Source organism: Leucoraja erinacea, chromosome 14, assembly GCF_028641065.1.
Source record: "Leucoraja erinacea ecotype New England chromosome 14, Leri_hhj_1, whole genome shotgun sequence".
Taxonomy (NCBI): domain Eukaryota; kingdom Metazoa; phylum Chordata; class Chondrichthyes; order Rajiformes; family Rajidae; genus Leucoraja; species Leucoraja erinaceus.
The window spans coordinates 31,541,045-31,562,424 of NC_073390.1; the positions used below are offsets into that span (position 1 = coordinate 31,541,045).

The 21,380-nt window shown below is 44.6% G+C and overlaps 1 pseudogene; it reads left to right on the forward strand.

Moving 5' to 3' along the window:
- The first annotated feature begins 4,641 nt into the window (after positions 1 to 4,641).
- The window catches only part of LOC129703514 (alpha-1,4-N-acetylglucosaminyltransferase-like), a 29,606-nt pseudogene continuing 12,867 nt past the window's right edge, over positions 4,642 to 21,380 (forward strand).

The window sequence follows — 21,380 nt, forward strand, 5'->3', positions numbered from 1 at the left end:
ATTTGGCGGTCTATAATACACCAGCCTAATAAGTGGTTGCGACACCTTTCCCACTTCTCAGTTCCACCCAATACCTCCTAGACAAGCCCTCCAATCTATCCTTCACAAAGCACTGCGTAAAGCTTCCCTGACCAGCAATCAAACACCTCCACCTCTTGCCCCTCAATTCTATCCCCTAGCAAACGAAATCCTGGAATCATATTCGTTTCCATCACAGCCCTCCTGCCACCTGTTTCCCTGATCTCCACCACATCTACTTCCAGGTGTCTATCAAGCCTCTAAGGCTAATCCACCTTTCTTACAATTCTCCTAGCATTAAATATTGCACATTTAAGAAACCCCCGTCCTCTTCTTTCTCTGTGTATTTCCTTTTTTTTCTTTCTCCTCTTGTGTCCGAGTGCTTCCCTGTTCTGTTTCCTGCCTCCCATTCTGTCTACTACCTTTCTCCATTTGAGTCCCTCGCCCCAACCATTCTAGTTTAAAGTCTCCCCAGTAGCCTTTGCAAATTTCCCCACCAGGATACTTGGTCCCCCCTCGGTTCAAGTGCAACCCATCCTTTCTGTACAGGTCCCACCTTCCCCAAAAGAAGTCCCAATGATCCAGAAACTTGAACCCCTGCCCTCTGCACCGTCTTTCCAGCCACGCATTTATCCTCACACCTCGCTCCATTCCTACTCTCTCTGTTGCGTGGCACAGGCAGTAATCCTGCTTGACATGTTACCTTTTTGGGTCCTTTTCCTTAACTCTCCTCCCAACTCCCTAAATCCTCCCTTCAGGACCTCTTCCCTTTTTTTACCTATGTCAGTTGGTACCTATATGTACCATACGACCTCAGGCTCCTCTCCCTCTGATTTCAGGATATCTTGGACGCGTTGAGACGTCCGAAACCTTGGCACCAGGATGCAGACCACCATCCTGGTCTCCCGACTGCGTCCACAGAATCGCCTATCCGACCCCCCTAACAATAGAGTCCCCAATTACTATTGCCCTCTTCTTTTTATCCCTACCTTTTGGAGCAAACAGGGCCGGTCGCTGTGCTGGAGGCCCGTCCGCTGTCGCTACCCCCCCGGGCAGGCTGTCACCCCCATCCGTTACTCAAACAGGAGTACTTATTTGCAAGGTGTACCGACATTGGAGTACTGACTCGTCCCTGCCTCTGCCCCTTGCCCTTCCTTAGCGTGACCCACATGGTCTTTCTCCCGTGGTTTTGGAGTGACCACCTCCCTATAACTCCCCTCTATGACCTCCTCACTCTCCCTGATCAACAGAGGTCATCGAGCTGCTGCTCCAGGATCCTAATACGGTCCCTTAGGAGCCCCATTTCGCTGCACCTGGTGCAGATGTGGACTTCTGGAGGGCCATCTGACAAAATGACCTCCCACATCTGACATCCAGAACAGTACCCTGCGCTGACTGTCATTCTCCCGCCTTACCCTGGATCCGATACAAGTACATATACAATAGAAACTGCTGGAGAAATCAGCAGGTATCTGACTCACAACAGCTGTTCCCTCTTGACCTCTTGAACCTTATAAACAAAAAACTGCGTTTTGCCGCCCTTACCCAATAAGCTATACCTTAAACAAAAGCACTGCACCTTTAATCCCACTGTACCCTTAGCTCACTGTACCTTTACTAAAGCAACTGTACCTTTAACCAGAAAGCACAAATGCCTAACCTGAGGATGCACCCAATCAGCTGCTTCCTCTAGTCTGCTTCCACCATCATCGGGGGGGGCGGCTTCCACAGGAACCCTCCCTATGGAGTGTTGGAACGTTACGGATTTTGGGTAAACCCTGACCCTCCTCCACACTCTCCAACGGTCCAGGGCCTCTGTGAAAATAAGCCCCGCGCCTGATTTAAGTACTCACCGCCCTGACCCTCCTCCACACTCGCCCAACGGTCCCCGGGAGAAAGGACAGTGACCAGTGAGTTCTTTTTAAAAGTGTGCTAACGAAAGCTCAGCATATGTACGTCCACGTTAGAGTGAAGTGCAAAGCAAACAAAGATAAGGAAACTTGGCTGACAAGGGAAATTGTAGGCATGGGATCAAAAACAAGAAGGATACATGGGGACAGGTATAGGTAGCTGGGATCAAGGTGCATCCCTGGAGGAGTTTCAGGAACCAATGAGTAAACTGAAAAAGGAGATCAGAAGGGCAAAAAGGGCCAGGAGATAGTTCTGGTGGGTAGCATTAAGGACAATCACAAAAGAGTTTATAAATATACTAGACTAAGTGGACCCGTTGGGTCCCAGCTTCACACAGGAGGGCTGTCCCCCAACGCAACATTTAGTGTATAAGCTTCCATTTTTAATTTTAGCAAAGATTAAATAGAAAAAGAAGAAAGAGCAGGAAAGAAAGAAAATGAAAGAGGAAGTGAATGTGTAAGAATAGAACCCCAAAACTACCAATTAGTGTTGTCAAAGATGTGAGGTAGTGAGTAAGTAAACTTATAGAAATAAAAAAAACAAAATGGGAACAAAGAAAAAAAAACCCAACAAGTTGGGAGCTATGTGTTAGTGGATAGGGTGGTATGGGGTAAAAAGAGCAAAATTAATAATATTAATATAATATCAAGTGGTAGTTAGCGTGTGTGGCGGAGGGTTAGTTAGTCTGCCATGTGGGGGTGGTTAGTGTGTGTGATCTTTCACTACCCCGCTCCCCTCACTCCCCATGCTTCCCCCCTCCTCTCTCCCCTCTCTCCCCTCTCTCCCCTTCTCTCCACCCTCCACCCCCTCTCACTCCTCCCCTCCCTCCCCCTCCATCCTCCTCTCCCACCACACCTCCCACCTCCCCCTCCTGCCCGCCTCTCCTCCCCCCATGCTCCCTCCCGTTTCCCCCTCTCTCCCCCCTCTCTCCCCTTCTCTCTCCCCCTTCCCCCTCTCTCCTCTCAGCCAAAACCCCCCCTCTCCTTCCTCCCCCCTGCCCAACCCCCCCCCCCTCCCCCGCCTCCCCACCTCCCCCCCTGCCCACCCCCCTCCTCCCCCTACTCGTCCCCTCCTCTCCCCTCCCCCATTCTTCCCCCCCCCCCCCCCCCAGGGCTCTGGATTGAAGTTGCACGCAATAATTTAGTTGGGCTTTCCGCCGCCCCCTCGGGCTTCAGAGGTCCCAGCGAAGTCACAAGAGCAGCCGAGGCTCTGAGTATAAGAGCAGGGATGTACTACTGCAGTTGTACAGGTCCCCCCCTCCCCTTCTTCCCCTCGCCTCCCCCTCTCCTTTCCCCTCTCTCCCCCATCCCTCCGCAACCACGGGTCCCCCTTGGTCTAGTAATTATTAAAATTGCCTACATTGCTGCGCAATTCATATTTCATTGACATAACATTCTCTCTCACTGACACACTGACATAATCCCTCTCTCTCTCTCATGGACACACTTCATCTATTTTGCTCTTGCTCTTAGAAATCCAGTTGAGTGGTACAGAATTTGTTCAGTGTACACCCCCGTAATTGCACATTTTACAATCAAAATGATGCTGTCGTGGCACTAATTCTGCCTCCTTTGACATTCAAATTAACTGTTTTGTCTTTACATTAACATGCATTTGCATCATCACATATGGGTGCAGTTTGGTTTTGGATTGCACTCACAATGAAAAACAATATTATATAGCATGTTCCCATCTCGTTTATGCAGTAGTGAAAAGTGTGTGTTCACAATAGAATAGAATTTGTTTGTCTACGGTGACACTAATAAAGCCAACGTTGCAAACTTTCCAGTAATTCTTACATTAGTAATACATCTCACTTCATTGCAGCTCACTTACAATGGTAAGTGACAAAGAGTATTTGCATTCCCTGTCCGCAATTTTAAGAAAGACTGAGCAACAGACCAGAGGCCACCAATGCCACCATGTGGTCAATACTGGACTGCGAGGAAACAGGAGAGACACCACAAACCTCTACCTGAGGCTAAGACTGATTGGCTGAGAGCCTAAAATGCCAGACTATCTGCCTGCCCATAGACAGTGAGGGATTGTGCTTACACACACAGATGTAACGAATGGCCACCAGGATAATCCAGAGACCACCTGCATCGCCTCTTCTTGCCCAACGCTGAGCTGCCAGGAAGAATCCTGTACCATCAGCACATCCTCTCAAAACAAGGGTGAACTGAACGAAGAAGCCTGAGGTTGACACGCCTCCTCCCCTGTAGACCAGGACTAAGCGGCTGGGACAAGCCCGATATCACCAACGCCTCTGCATATGCGCTCTGACATGATGAGGTACAGAGTCCCCTGTGGCCCCGGCCATTTTTACCACTGTAAATAGAATATATCGTGTGAACTCACCCTACTGCGATTGTCAGTGTGGTCACTGCTGAAGTCGGTGTCATCCCCTGACACCCTACTGGTTGGAGACGTGGGCAAGACCACACTGGCTACTTGAAACCTTCCAGAAGAAATTGAAATGGAAGAGGAATTTCAAATGGAGGATATCTGGACATCAAATCATCTTGAGAATGAATGATGCCACCGTCTCTGCTGCTGAGCAAGTGTAACTGCCATGGGTACATGGGTGGCAGGTTTTATGGGGTGAAGGGCAGGAGAATGGGGTTTGAGAGGGAAGGATGGATCAGCCACATTGTATGGTGTAGACTTGAAGGGCCAAATGGCCTTATTCTGATTGTAGAACTTTACAGTATCTTCAGAGGTCTCAAAGTGTTTTTTCTTGCTTTCAGAGATATTTAATGAACTAATTAACTTGACAATTGCTGCTGAAAATGTGAACAGAAAACGGTGAGCACCTGGCAAAAGAAGAATTCTCTAAAGTCCTCCGGCAGCTCTTTACACGCACACTTTATGTGAAAAAAGTTACCTCTCAGGTTCCCATTAAACCTTTCTCCCATCACCTTAAACCTATGTCCTCAGGTTCACAATTTCCCTAATCTACGCAAGACACTCTGTACTCTGTTAAAATTACTTCCTGCTTTCCATAATCCCTTCTGTTTTTATACATTCTATATCACCTTACTGCATGGTTTCACCTAAACCGCTCTTTGTGCCACACCCATAAATGATCAAATCTCTCTTTGGTCACATCCATTATTCATAAATAAAGTTACGCAAACATAAACTCAAGATAGCAAATGCCAAATTAAACGACCGAGGACAGTCTCATGAAACAGCTTCACTGACACTGCCAGTTTAAAACAGGTGAGTGACAAAGCTCGTAACCATATTTACTTTGGAATTATACTGTATTTTGTTTCTTATCTTGGAAAAACAATGTTTTATTCCCAGGTCTTCGGGGTTTTTTTTCTTTTTTTCAATTTAGTCTTTATTGCTTTTATGCATACACAAATAAAACACAAATATAACAACGAAACATACAATGTAGTGTAACGTACAACTTTGTAACGGGGGGGGGGGGGGGTGGGGGGGGGTTCAGTTTCGACCCGTCTCTCCAGAGATGCTGCCGGCTTGGCTGAGTTTACTCCAGCTTTTTTGTGTCTAGTAAGATTGTTTTAATTCCCTTAATTTATCTCTCATCAAAAAACATTGGTAAACTTCTAACAAAAAGATTTGGTGAATTGAACATTAACGTATTTTTGCCCCCGACAGCAAGGTCCGTAGACCAGAGGGATAGCAGTGTGTGTCTCTCTACTCACCCAGTATGTCCGGCAGAGCAGCCGTCACACCGTCGCGACTTAAACTGTATCAAAAGCATCGGCTCAAAATATTGCCGATTGGGCAGATCTGCCCAGAAACCACCCTTTTCACACTCACCCCAGCCCTGGGAAACAACGTTTTCAGAGCCCTACAGTCACCCCAGCCCACCCGCGATCCTCTGAATGAACGACATAGCTCAAACTCTGCACCGAGGTCAGGATCGAACCTGGGTCTCTGGTGCTGCCAGGGTGATAAAAATGATCAATTAAAAGAATTGAAAGCAAAATGTATTGATGATAATTTTTTATCAGTTAGTAAACAGCAAAAGCAACGAGAAAATTTAATTGATAAAAGATTTCCTGTCTGAATTGGTTTAAATCTGGTATTTTTACCCATCTTTGGTATGTGCATAATGAGTTGTGGAAGGGACAGCTCTGACCTTTAGTCAGAGGGAGCGGGCTCTGTGATTATAATTGATGCACAGATGGGAGAGGTATCCTCTCTCTATAGGGAACCTGAGGGCATTTCACAAACAAACTCAGAGGTTAATGACGATACAAGGAAATGTTCTATCTTCCACGTTAACAGTCCCGACCCAAAACGTCATTCGTCTATCTATGTTCTCCGGAGATGCTGCTGCCTGACCTGCTGAGTTACTCCAACACTATGTGTCTTTTTAAGTAAAGCAGCATCTACCGTTCCTACAAGCCACAAGGTGCTGGTGTAACTCAGCGGGTCGGGCAGCAGTATCTCTGGAGAACGTGGGAAGGTGATGTTTTGGGTCAAACAGTCCCGAGTAGGTCCTTCTGAAGAAGGGTCTCGACCCGAAACGTCACCTACCCTTGCACTTCAGAGATGCTGCCTGACCCGCTGAGTTACTCCAGCATTTTGTTGAGTTATGAGCCATGTTATCAGTAAAAGGTTCTTGTCATTCAGGGCTCACCCACTTTGTAATGCAATCTTTGGTAGAATATAGAACATAGTCTATAAATATTATTCATGGAAGCCGTGCAATAGTTCCATGCTGAAATAAAATTGAAAGCCAAGCTCACCAATTCCCTCTCAATAAACGTTATTCCCTTTATCCTGTATCCGTTCTGGAGAAAAGCAATAGGTGTGTTTTGGGTCGAGACACCTTCATCAGACCCAAAACCATCGCCTGTCCCTTTTGCCCAGAGATGCTGCCTAACCTGCTGAGTTACTCCAGCATTTTGTGTGTATCTTCAGTGTAAACTGGTATCTGCAGTTTATTTTGACACTCCTTAAACTAAACAAAGTTGCTGACATTTCTTTCTATGAACCTGAATTTTTGAAAAGAGTATCTGAAGCATTTAGCTCGGGCAGAAGGTTGCATCAGCAAAGAAACTTGCCCTCGTACATCATAGATGGGTAGCTGAAGCTCCACCCCCTCCCCTCCTTCTTAGTCAGTATTTCCTGACTGCTGACCTTTGCGAATTCTAGCCAGTTTACAGGCAAGAAAACGAAGCAAATCAGAGACACAAGAGAGTGTGAACACTGTCACAGACTCTGCCCATTACAAAAGCAAAGTAAGTTTTTCTCTTGAGGTTTAGCTTAGTTTAGTTTAGTATAGAGATACAGGGCGGAAGCAGGTCTACACACACTAGAGACAATTTACAATTACACCAAGCCAATTACCCTACAAACCTGTACGTCTTTGGAGTGTGGGAGAAAACTGGAGCTCCCAGGGAAAATGTACAAACCAGTCACGGGGAGAACGTACAAACCCCGTACAGACAGCACCGGTAGTCAAGATCGAACCCGGATCTCTGGCACTGTAACACCGCTGGTCATAGTGCCAGTATTTTGGATTTCACATCATCAGCTGCTTGAGATCAGCACTGTGATGAATATTTCATTTATTTTATTGTCATGTAAACCGAGGTACAGTGAGAAGTTTTTTTGTTTGTTCCGTGCTTCAGTCAGCAGAAAGACTATACATGATTAGAATCAGGCCGTCCACAGTGAACAGATACAAGATGTATAGTTTAGTTTAGTTTATTGTCACGGAATCAAGGGATAGTGGAGAAGGCAGGCACAGGTTACTGATTGTGGATGATCAGCCACAATCAAAGGGCCAAATGGCCCTCCTCCTGCATGTTTTTTTTTCTATGTTTCTATGTAAATTAACTCTCACAATGCGGCTTTCCCCACACTGCATGGTTCATTCTTTTAGCCACTGTTTCACAGATTCACCGCTCTGCTTTTTGCTCCTTCATTGAAAATTTTCCATTAAGATCTGACTATTCTTCAACATTTCACTTCTGGCATTCAGGCCAAACCCACGAGTTACTCACGAGTCACTACGGTAAACTCACGTGCTACTACGGTATTACAACGAGTTTAAAAGTTTCAAATTTTTCTTTCAAGAGTAAAATTGACTCGTGGAAATCTTTCAACATGTTGAAAGATTTTCACGATGTAACACGTTTCCACAGTACCTGCCGTTAGCGTTACAAGTCGCTAAGTTACTACCAAGAGTTCCGACATTCCAGCTACGTTAATTCTATGTGATTACCACGAGTTTGATTTGTTTTTAACTCGGGATCACTCGTGGGTGGACTCGCACCGTGAGACAGGGGTTTTAAGTATTTGCTTGCTTTTTATGTTAGGCGTAATAAAGAAATGAATTAAAATTTTCCAATTAAATTCTCTCAATTTTTGTGAATTAGTGGATGTCTGTAGTGTTACACACACATGATGTCATTCTTCTTCTGAGATTGTGATGTTCCATTCCTGTTCCCACTTAAATTTTACATGAAATGTAGTTTTAGCTTGACATTCCATTAAACTATGATAAAGTTTAGAAATAATCATTAATATTTTTTGATGATATGCATTAACTATCATTTCTATCACTGGATTATTTTCTTCTAGTGCCTCCTTTTTTACTTTTTTATTGTAATAATCTCAGTTGGAGGTATCTAAATAGTCTTGGTTCCGAAATGCAAATCTATTCTTCAAATCGTGAAAACTTCTTAGGTCTCCATTGTCAATAACAGTAGAAAATGCAGTCATTCCTTTCTTCATCCACACTTTAAATGTTGATACTGTACAAGATACAAGATACATTTATTTGTCACATAATATGTGTTTTTATATCCAAATCATTTCCGCTTCTCATGCTCTTGTTGCGATAGATGGGTTTCTTGTAAGAAAATAACATGCATCTTCACTTTTTTCAATTTAGCCATGACTTTAGCCCTCTTAATTGGATTACCCAAACTATTAACATTTAGAGACATCAGTTTAAGTCCTTGACATTGCATCATTACACTTAAGGGCCTGTCCCACTTACGTGTCCTTGGCACGCAAATTACGCGACCTCGTCGTCGCGTTGAGGCGCATGGGCATGGTGTGGCCGCGTGGGGCCAGTCCCACTGAGAAGCGCGGAGGGGTATGTAGTTGTGCGCGACATCGCGCAGGGCTCCGAAATTTTTGTAGCAAACGAAATCTTTGCGCGCGAACAGCCTATCGCCTAACTGACGGCCAAAGTGGGACAGGCCCAAGACCCTGGCGCGAGGCAACGTCTCACCTTCAACAGCAGCAGAAGCAGGCAAACAATCGCCAAACTCAGACTGGGGCTCACTGTCGTTGCGGTCCAGAACCGCCCCCACTTCTACTCCTAAATCGGGGCCAAGAAAATTGAAGATAGAGACAAAAAACTGGAGTAACTCAGCGGGACCAGCAGCATCTCTGGAGAGAAGCAATGGGTGACGTTTCAGGTCAAGACCCTTTTGTCAGACTGAAGAAGAGTCTCGACCGGAAACATCATCCATTGCTTCTCTCCAGAGATGCTGCCAGTCCCGCTGAGTTAATCCAGCATTTTGTGTCCATCTTCAAATGACGTCACGCGCTCCAGACGGCTGTGCGGGCGCATGAAATCGTGCGTGACCTTCGCGGGACCGTCGCGCCTCAATGCGACCACGAGGTCGCATAATTAGAGTGCCAAGGACACGTAAGTGTGACAGGGGCTTTAGTGTGATTGATTTCAGTGTATCCCCTCAACTCAACACCAGAACCATTCTGAACAACAAACTAAAACATATGAACAAACAAAGGTGTTTTACCTGGCAAAACAAAACAAAACATCAAAGCACATATGGACTCCCAAAAAAGGGTATTCTCTCTCCTCCCGAGATCCCGAATCACTTTGTAAATTGAGGGGGGAAGCCTAACACTAAGAAAGGGCCCTCTCCTAGATAAGGGGGATAACCCTCTATGGGTCCCTCCATTCATTTTAGCTCTAATATTTCATTAATCTCCCTAACAGTCGGATTTATCTAATACAGAAAGTTGTATTAAATCAACATTAATTACACTCACATGAGGTCTGTGATTCTTGGTGATATTTCTAGAACCAGGCTTATAAACAGATTTGTCTATGAATATAGGGTGATTTCACGAAAGGTCACCGAGGCGTAGATCCGCACCCACGTGACCGAAAATCTCAACTGGAGTACATGTTATACATCGGTACATGTTAGTGAATGGGAAAACACGCACTTTCCCACCCGTTAAAAACATGGAAAACGGCCGATATTTGAGTCAAAATTTTCTGTGCTAGTCCGGGTAACCGTGAAGCACAGCGACCTAAATTTTCAGGCAAAAAAAAAGATAGAAAGTAAGGTAATTACAAGAAGGAACTGAAGGTGTAAAAACAGCGGAAGTGCTTAGCAGACATTTGCCGTGGAGATTTAAAGATCCAAAATATCGGGAATTATCACGTTTGCTCGCTGAATTTCATCAAAAGTAAGGCATTATTAACTTACTTTTGATGAAATTCAGCGAACAAACGCGATAATTCCCGATATTTTGGATCTTTAAATCTCCACGGCAAATGTCTGCCAAGGACTTCCGCTGTTTTTCCACCTTCAGTTCCTTCTTGTAATTACCTTACTTTCTATCTTTTTTTTTTGCCTAAAAACTTAGGTCGCTGTGCGCGCACAGAAAATTTCAGCTCAAATATCGGCCGTTTTCGATGTTTTTAACGGGTGGGAAAGTGTGTGTTTTCCCATTCACTAACATGTACCGATGTATAACATGTACTCCAGTTGAGATTTTCGGTCACGTGGGTGCGGATCTACGCTTCAGTGACCTTTCGTGAAATCACCCTATACATATCTATACACATATTTGTAAACTTAGGATTCCATAAGAACTCAGTATTCTAACATATTGTGGCAGAGGCCATTATGTTATCTATGTCTATGCGTACCTTCATAACCATATCTCAGTTCAAGCACGAGTCTTTTGTTGTAATTCTTGAAGGCGTCTGACTGTCTCTGATGATTCTGTGTCTCTCGATGAGCTGCCACCATACACCGTTTGGCGGAGTTGTTCACGCAGTGGCGGCATGCCCGAGTCTCCCCACAGCTCTTCCACTTTGTACCCTCTCCATTGTGGCTCTCGCATGGCTTCCCTTGCGTTCTTGTTGGTTTGGTGTCAGCTTTCCCAGTGAATACGTATCTTGGTAAATGGTGTCTGACAGCGGATTCCTTCCTCTTTTAGGATGCTTTTAACATGTTTGTATGCCTTACTTTGGTGTACTACAGCGGTAGTATAGTCATGGTCAAAAGGCAGCATTCGTTCTACAAGTTGGATCTTCTTTTGCCATGCCTGTTTGAGAATCATCTCTTTAACTTTAAACTGAAGAAAGTGGACAATTATGGATCTCGGAGGGGAGCTGGGGCTTGGTTTCTGTGCCAGGGCGCGATGTGCTCGTTGAATCTGTAAATCTGTAATTTCAGGGATTGACATTTTACTTCTGAGCAGTTCCTCACAAACTGAGGTACTGAGTTACCTTCCGCACGCTCCGGAACACCGTCTATCTGCAGATTATATCTTTGGGATCTGGACTCCAGATCATTCAATTTGTCGACAAGTAACTTCTGGTCTTTCAGTGTTTCTTGGAGTATGGTGTTTGCAGCGACACTCCACGTTTCCAGCTCCTCTATTCGGGTGTCGGTTTCTTCTGTTTTTTTTAGTTCTTGTATTGTTTGCGCATTCGCTGCCGTCTGATGATTCATTTCATGTTTAAGTTCAGCCAGCTCTTCTCTCATATCCCGCTTGAAATCGTATTTGAATGATGTGAAGTCCACTTTCAATTCTCTTCTCAAGTTGCTGATTTGCGTACTTATGCTTTTTAATCCCTCATGAAGGGCCTCTGTTGCGTTGTCTCCACCAGCCTGTTTGTTTTTGTCTTTGTGTCGCTTCGAGCCTGTCCTTCTGTTTCTTGCTTTTCTAGCATATTTTCTAGCATCTTGTCTTGCAACTTCCTGCTCTTTGTTTTGTCTCCCCCACTCATACTGTACTCATTAAAACTTAAATACTCGCTTACTTTGAATTTAGGGGAGGTTTATTTTTTCCGACTGTACGAAGTTCTCTGTCTAATCAGCCACCATGCCCTGCCGCCTACCGGAAGGCTTCTTCGGGTTTTGTTGATATCTGTGAATGGAAAGTAATTTGTGGAAAAATATAAACATATAACAATGGAATGCCTAGAAATCCTCCAGTTGCCAATCATTTAACTCCCCATTCCCATTCCCATTCCGACCTTTCTCTCTTGGGCCTGCTCCACTGTCAGAGTGAGGTCACACGCAAATTGGAGGAACAGCATAGAAACACCGGAAATAGGTGCAGGAGTAGGCCATTCGGCCCTTCGAGCCTGCAACGCCATTCAATACGATCATGGCTGATCATCTGGTCCATCTGTCTCCTCAGATCCTGGTGAACTTCAAACCGCTGCACCATCGAGAGCATCCTTACCAACTGTATCACAGTATATAACCATATAACCATATAACAATTAAAGCACGGAAACAGGCCATCTCGGCCCTACAAGTCCGTGCCGAACAACTTTTTTTCCCTTAGTCCCACCTGCCTGCACTCATACCATAACCCTCCATTCCCTTCTCATCCATATGCCTATCTAATTAATTTTTAAATTATACCAATGAACCTGCCGACACCACTTCCACTGGAAGCTCATTCCACACCACTACCACTCTCTGAGTAAAGAAGTTCTCCCTCATGTTACCCCTAAACTTCTGTCCCTTAATTCTGAAGTCACGTCCTCTTGTTTGAATCTTCCCTATTCTCAAAGGGAAAAGCTTGTCCACATCAACTCTGTCTATCCCTCTCATCATTTTAAAGACCTCTATCAAGTCCCCACTTAACCTTCTGCGCTCCAGAGAATAAAGACCTAATTTATTTAACCTATCTCTGTAACTATGTACGGTATGGTATGGCAACTGCTCTGTCTCCGACCGGAAAGCACTGCAGAGGGTGGTGAAAATTGCCCAACGCATCCCCGGTTCCTCGCTCTCCTCCATTGAGTCTGTCCAAAGCAAGCGTTGTCTGCGGAGGGCGCTCAGCATCGCCAAGGACTGCTCTCACCCCAACCATGGACTGTTTACCCTCCTACCATCCGGGAGGCGCTACAGGTCTCTCCGTTGCCGGACCAGCAGGTCCAGGAACAGCTTCTTCCCTGCGGCTGTCACACTACTCAACACTGTACCTCGGTGACTGCCAATCACACCCACCCCCCCCCCCCCCCCCCCCGGACACTCCTCCCACAGGAAAAACACTATGTCTGTGTACATGTAAATAGATTTATTTATTGAAATCATATTCTATGTCGCTCTTCCAGGGAGAAGCTAACTGCATTTTGTTGTCTCTGTACTGTACACTGACAATGACAATTAAAGTTGAATCTGATCTGAATCTGATCCAACTTAGTATCCCGTACCTGCCTTCTCTCCATACCCCCTGATCCCTTTATCCACAAGGGCCACATCAAACTCCCTCTTAAATATAGCCAAATGAACTGGCCTCAACTACCTTCTGTGGCAGAGGGTTCCAGAGATTCACCACTCTCCGTGTGAAAAATGTTTTTTTCTCATCTCGGTGCTTAAGGATTTCCCCTTTATCCTTAAACTGTGATCCCTTGTCCTGGACTTCCCCAACATCGGGAACAATCTTCCTGCATCTAGCCTGTCCAACCCCTTAAGAATTTTGTAAGTTTCTATAAGATCCCCCCTCAATCTTCTAAATTCTAGTGAGTACAAACCAAGTCTATCCAAAGTCCTAACATCCCAGGAATCAGTCTGGTGAACCTTCTCTGTACTCCCTCTATGGCAAGAATGTATTTCCTCAGATTTGGAGACCAAAACTGTACGCAATACTTCAGGTGTGGTCTCACCAAGACCCTGTACACGGTATTGGGGTTCAATATTGATGTGGATAGAGAATTGGCTGGCAAACAGGAAGCAAAGAGTAGGAGTAAACGTACTCTCTTCGGCAGCTTACAACCTGGCAGTATGAATATCAATGTTTTTCTAATTTCATGTGATCCTTGAATTCCCTCTCTCTCCATCCCTTTCCCACCCTAGTTGTCCTGCTAGTTTCACTGTTCGTATCCCTTCGTTATCTCCTCTTCCACAGCCAACACTGGACCATTGTGGTCTCCACCGTAACTGGGTTATCAGTGCCGGCTCTGATTTGTTCTACACCTTTACATACCTCGTATCCCTCTCCCGTGACTCTCTGTCTGAAGAAAGGTGTCTATCTTTGGTGTAAACCAGCAACCTTCCTACACTGTTAATTTGTTAATGGGTTCAACCAAATTGATATTGCTTTTAAATACATTGTAGTTTAGCATTAATTACAGCAGTAAAAGATAGTGTTGAAGATTTACAAAACAGTCTGGCCCCAGAAGTCAATCATTTCTTGCACCTCCCAGCAATCTTAGCGCAGTATTTATATTTTACGTCCATAAGGGGGGGGGGGGGGGGGGTCATGACAGAAGTCTACTCAGGGATGCAGACCTTCAGGCCCTGGAGATTTATATGTTTTCAGTACCAACAGTTTACCTAACACCATTTCCTGACTAATGTGGATTAACTTTGGTTCCTCACACTGGATCCTCGCTACCCTTGTATTTCTGGGAGATTATTTGTGTCTTCCTTAGTGAACACAGAACCAAAGTACTCATTTAACTGTTCTGCCATTTCCCATTATAAATTCACCTGTCTCTGATTGTAAGGGACCTACATTTGTCTTCATAATCTTTTTCTTTTTACACTTTTAGAGTCAGTTTTTATATGCCCCGCAAGCTTTCTTTCATGCTTTCCCCCCACCCTCTTAATTAACCCATTAGTCCTCATGTGTTGAGTTTTAAATTTCTCCCTCTGGTTTGCTGCCTCCTCTGGCCAATTTATATGGCTTTTCCCTTAGATGTAACACTATCTTTGATTTCCCTCATTAGCCACAGTTGGTCCACCTTCCCCATTTTATTTTTTCGCCGTTTAGGGATGAACAAAGTTTGGAGTTCATCCATGCGGACTTTAAATCTTTACCATTGCACCTCCACTGTCAAACATTTAAGTAGGATTTGCCAGTCTATCCTAGTCAATTCCAGTCTCATCCCTTCATAGCCTCCTTTCTTTGAGTTCAGGACCCTAGTCTCTGAATTAACTGTCTCACTTTCCATCCTAGTGCAGAATTCCACCATATTATGGTCACTGTTGCCCAATGGGCTTTGCATAACAAGAACACTAACTAATCCTTCCTCATTACACAATACAATATTATAAACCACCCTTCTTCTTTTTAATTATTAAAATTGCCTACATTGCTGCACAATTCATATCTCATTGACAGAACATTCTCTCTCACTGACACATTGATGCACACCCATAAATGACAAAATCTCTCTTTGGGCACTCCCATCTTCCATAAATAATGTTACGCAAACATAAACTCAGATACCAAATGCCAAATTAAACGACCGAGGACAGTCTCATGAAACATATACTGTATTTTGTTTCTTATCTTGGAAAAAAAAATGTTTTATTTCCCATGTTTTTGGGTTCCGTTGATATCTTCAAATGGAAAGTGATCTGTGGAGAAATATAACAACGGAATGTTTAGAAATCCTCCTGTTGCCAAACATTTAACTCACCTTCCCATTCCCATACTGACCTTTCTGTTCTGGGGCCCAACCAAGGTCAGTGTGAGGTCACACACAAATTTGAAGAACAGCATCTCTGATTTCCCTTGGGCAGCTTACAACCCAGCGGTATGAATATCAATGTTTTTTCTAATTTCAAGTGATCCTTGAATTCCCTCTCTCTCCATCCCTCTCCCGCCCGAGTTGTCCTGCTTGTTTCACTGTTCGTATCCCTTTGTTATCTCCTCCTCCACTGCTAACTCTGGACCATTATGGTCTCCACTGTAACTGGGTTATCAGTGCCTGCTGTGATTTATTTTGCACCTTTACGTACCTCGTTCCCCTCTCTCCTGACTCTCAGTCTGAAGAAGTGTCTCGACCCGAAATATCACCTATTTCTTTTCTCGGAATTGCTGCCTGACCCACTGAGTTACTCCAGCATTTTGTGTCTCTCTTCAGCTCGCAACGTGCCTTGGAAGTTTATGAATGTCTTATCCTGTATTCTTGATTTCACCAACTGCCCGAGACAATCAAGAAAATAAATATGTATCTGTGCTATCATTTTCATGGAAGATAGACATTAAATGCTGGAGTAACTCAGTGGGACATGCAGCATCTCTGGAAGGAAGGAATGGGTGACGTTTTGGCTTGAGACCCTTTTTCAGAGTCTGATGAATGGTTTGTCTGAGAAAGGGTTTGAAGAAGCATCTCGACCCGAAATCCTCACCCATTCCTTCTCTACAGAGTTGCTGCCCGTCCCATTGCGTTCCTCCAGCATTTTGTGCCTATCTTCGGTTTAAACCAACATCTACAGTTCCTTCCTACACTATAATTTTAATAACCAGTTTGTCTTCTGTCATTTATATATCTTGCATGCCTGCAGCCTTCCCCCTTGTGTTTTGTTTTGACCCCCTTGTGTCATTTGCAGTCCACACTCGACACTCGTGCTGTTCTCCAGTGTGATTAAAATTGACTGCAAGAAAAGTATGATTGCATCAAAACAATTTATCCAAAAGAACACTAAGTGTAGTCTGAAGAAAGGTCCCCACCCAAAATGTTATTTAGTATCGTTCTCCAGAGGTGCTGCCTAACCTGCTGAGCTACTCCAGCAGGTACACAAAAATGCTGGAGAAACTCAGCGGGTGCAGCAGCATCTATGGAGAGAAGGAAATAGGTAACGTTTCGGGCCGAAACCCTTCCTAGAAACTATGCCTACATTGAAGAAGTTCTCCTCCTCTCATACCTTCGATTTTCCAGCATCTGCAGTTCCTTCTTGAACACGAGTTACTCGAGCATTCTGCCGATATGACATATGTCAAGTTAGAATTTCAACTAAACATTAGGCATCCAATATTATATCATCATTTGTGTACAATATTCTGCATGAATTGTTTCTTTTTAAAGTAACTTTTGCCTAATCACGTTTTACATAAGATTTCAATCGTTCGACATCTTTCGTTTTTGCTCTATGGGAATTTATGGTCACTGACTGGTTTTACTGCCAAATACTGTTCTGCTGAAACCAAGTTAAAACATGGGACTTTTTAGATATTTTTCTTTCTATCAGGGTGATTATGGATATGAATGCTTTATTGCCCTTGGTGTCAAGCACAATTTTAAGATGGGGTGTAGAAGAGAATTATATCAGCACTACGTCCCATGTCAAAGGAGTGATAGAATGTTCTGTTTCATTTTCTCTCTCTCTTATAAATCCAAACAAAAGCTTTGGAGCTTGGAAGAATATGTGAGGCAGGACTAATGTAAATAAAGGCACAAGTCTTGATGATTTAAAACTTCAGAGAGAAGGCTCTGAGAATGTAGGGTTGAAAGTGAGGTCATAAATACTGAAGTTTAAAGGAATATGAGAATTGAAGGAATTAAGGTTAATAAAATGGAATAATAAAGAATAAACTTTTTTACCCCAGCATAACAATATGAAATATTAGTGGACGTAGTTTAAAGCGAGAGGTATAAGTTTAAAGGAGACTAGACTAAGTGGGACCCGTTGGGTCCCAGCTTCACACGGGAGGGCTGGTCCCCCAACGCAATATTCCAACTCTCCACCAATTCCAATATACACACACACACACATGCTCACTAACACTCACACTAACACATAGACTCACACACTCACACACACACACACACACACACACACACTCACATGCACACACACACACACACTCACACACACATAGACTTACACACACACACACACACACACACACACACATACACACATACACTCACACACACACACACACACACACACATACACTCACACACACATACACACACACACACATACACTCACACACACATAAACACACACACACGTACACTCACACACATACACACTCACACATACACACTCACACACGTACTCACACACACACAATTACACTCAAACACATACACTCACACACACACACCGTCACACACACACACATACATTCACACACCCACATGCACTCACACAAACACACATATACTCACACACACAAACAAACACACACATACACTCACACATACACACATGTACACTCACACACACATACACTCACACACACACACACATATACTCACACACACACACACACACTCTCACACACACACTCACTCACACACTCACTCACACACACATACACTCACACACACACATACACTCGTACTAACGCATACACACACACTCACTCACACTTATTCACTCACACGTACACACACACATATACACTCACATACATACACGCACTCACATACACAAACACACACACGCATACACTCACACACACTCACACTCACACACTCACTCACACTCACACACACAGAGACTCACACATACAAATGCACTCACACATACACTCACACATACACATACACTCATACACGTATACTCACACACACATACATTCACACACACACTCACATAAGCTCACACACACACATGCATACACTCACACACACACACATACACTCACATGCACACACGCACACTCACTCACACACACATACACTCACACTCACTCACGCACTCACTCACACATTCACCTACTCACTCACTCACTCACACACACACACATACCCACACATACACTCAAACACATACACTCACTCACACATACACACACATGCATACACTCACACACACATACACACACACATACACTCACACATACCCACATACACTCACTCACACACTCAATCACATACACACACACTCACACACTCACACTCACACACACAGACTCACACACACACAGACTCACACACACAGACTCACACACACAGACTCACACACACAGACTCACACACACACACAGATCCGCGCACACATAGACTCATGCACACACATACACTCACTCACAAACTCACATCCATACACTCACACACTCACTGACACACACCATATGTATGACAGTGAACTTTCTTGAATATACTCACATGGCTGAGCACGGCCTCTCCACTGTGGGGCTTCCGCAGTCAGCGGCACCTCCGCAATCAACGTGCACTCACCGGAAATGTGTGGCGGCGCTGCCTTAGCAGCTGCGACTCGCCTGCAGTCTGTCTGTTTTTTCTTTCTTTTTTGTGTTATTCTTTTGTCCTGTTTAGTTGATTTTTGGTTTATTAGGTTGTGTATGGGGGGGGGGGGGGGGGGGGGACGACACACTTTTTAGGCCTCTTCCTTCGGGGGATGCGACTTCTTTTGTCATATCCCCCGTCTCCGCCGAGGCCTAATGGCGGAGCTAGAGGCCTCGGAGCTGGGCAGTGGCAGCGGCCGCCCGGCATCAGAGCTGGGATGGCGGCAGCACGGTCTGGGACGGCGGCAGTGGCAGTGACAGCGGCGGCCTGGCCTCGGAGCGGGGACATCGACAGCGACGGCCTGGCCTCGGAGCAGGGGCAGCGGCCACATGGCATCGGAGCTGGAGCAGCGGCAGCGGCGACACGGAATCAGAGCTGCGGCAGCGGCGACCTGGCCTCGGAGCTGGGACAGTGGCGACCAGAACTCGGAGCTGGGGCACGTTCTGGCGGCAGCGGCCACTCGACCCGACCGCGGGCCCAGCGTAACGACAGCGGCGGCCGGGACAGCGGCAGCGGCCTCGGCGCAGAGGGAGAATAAGAAGGGGTGAGACAAAGACTTAAGACTTTTGCCTTCCACCACAGTGAGGAGGTGCCTGGTGAACTTACCGAGGTGGATGTTAATTTGTGCTTATTGTGTGCTTTATCATTTTTACTATATGTAGGACTGCAAGGCAACTAAATTTCGTTCAGACCGCAAGGTCTGAATGACAATAAAGGCTACTTGTTACTTGTTACCTCTGCACTCACTAGAAATTACGCAATCACCATGACCTGTCCACTAAGCAGAAGTCACAAAATGAGCGGGACATTTAGACTAAACGTCATCAGACATAATAAAGCATTCATTCCTTCCAAACACAGTCGGACCTAATAAAGCATTTATTCCTTCCAAACACAGTCAGACCGAATAAAGCATGTATTCCTTCCAAACACAGTTGGACCTAATAAAGCATTGCAGTTTCAAGCACAGGCAGGGCAGCAGGCCAAACAACTCATGGCATTGTTATTTCATTTAATTTCCAATTAAGCATTGCACTTTCAAGCTCAGGCACGGCAGCAGGACAAACAACTCATGACATTGTCATTAAGGGCTAACAAATAATTTATTGCAAGTACATTGCAGACGCACAGTTCAGTTGATTCACAGCTTAAAATGACAGTCGTGGCCTCTTCTCGCGATCTTGCAGAGTGACTGACTCACGTCAAGTCATCCAGGGTTATATAATCCTGCCCCCCAGAAGGGGCATTAGCTTCATCATGGTGATTGACAGGCGAGAGGAACAATCAGCTGATCTCAAGGTTTTTTTAAACACTCATAACCTTTTTATTTTTCAGCGATGGGAAAAATCCTCGGGGCTGGCTCCGGGGAGGACTGCGGTGAGTAAGATTGCCAAAAATCACAGCGATACAGGGTAGCGTTTTTTTCTAAAATCAATATACAGCTCAGACAGGAAGTGTTCAAGATGAGACTTTTACTTATATAGATTTGCAAAGCAAGTTTCTTTTACATGCAATGTACTGCCAGGGAGGTGATTGAAGCATTCGTGACAGCAACATTTCAAAGGCTTTTAGGTAGAAGCATGAAGAGGCAGGGAATAGAGGGGTTTGGACCACGTGTAGGCTGATGGAATGAATTAGATTGGTTTCATGGTACAGATATTGGAGGCTGAAGAACCTATTCCTGTGTTAATCTATGACTTAATTAGTTTTATCTGTCGTGATTAATCTATTAATTTGTTAAACAGTCATTTTCACACATTCTCCTTCTCCCCTGACTCTCAGTCTGAAACAGGGTTGCTACCCGAAACGCTACCCATTCCTTCTATCCAGAGATGCCGCCTGTCCTGCTGAGTTACTCCAGCATTTTGTGTCTATCTTCTGTGTAAAGCAGCACCTGCAGTTCCTTCCTACGCTGTTAATTTGTTAATGGGTTCAACCAAATTGTTATTGCTTTGCAATTCATTGTAGTTTAGCATTAATTAGCATTTGTTCTACACCTTTACATACTTCGTATCCCTCTCCCCTGACTCTCTGTCTGAAGAAAGGTGTCTATCTTTGGTGTAAAAACCAGCAACCTTCCTACAATGTTAATTCGTTAATGGGTTCAACCAAATTGATATTGCTTTTAAATACATTGTAGTTTAGCATTAATTACAGCAGTAAAATATAGTGTTGAAGATTTACAAAACGGTCTGGCCCCAGAAGTCAATAATTTCTTGCA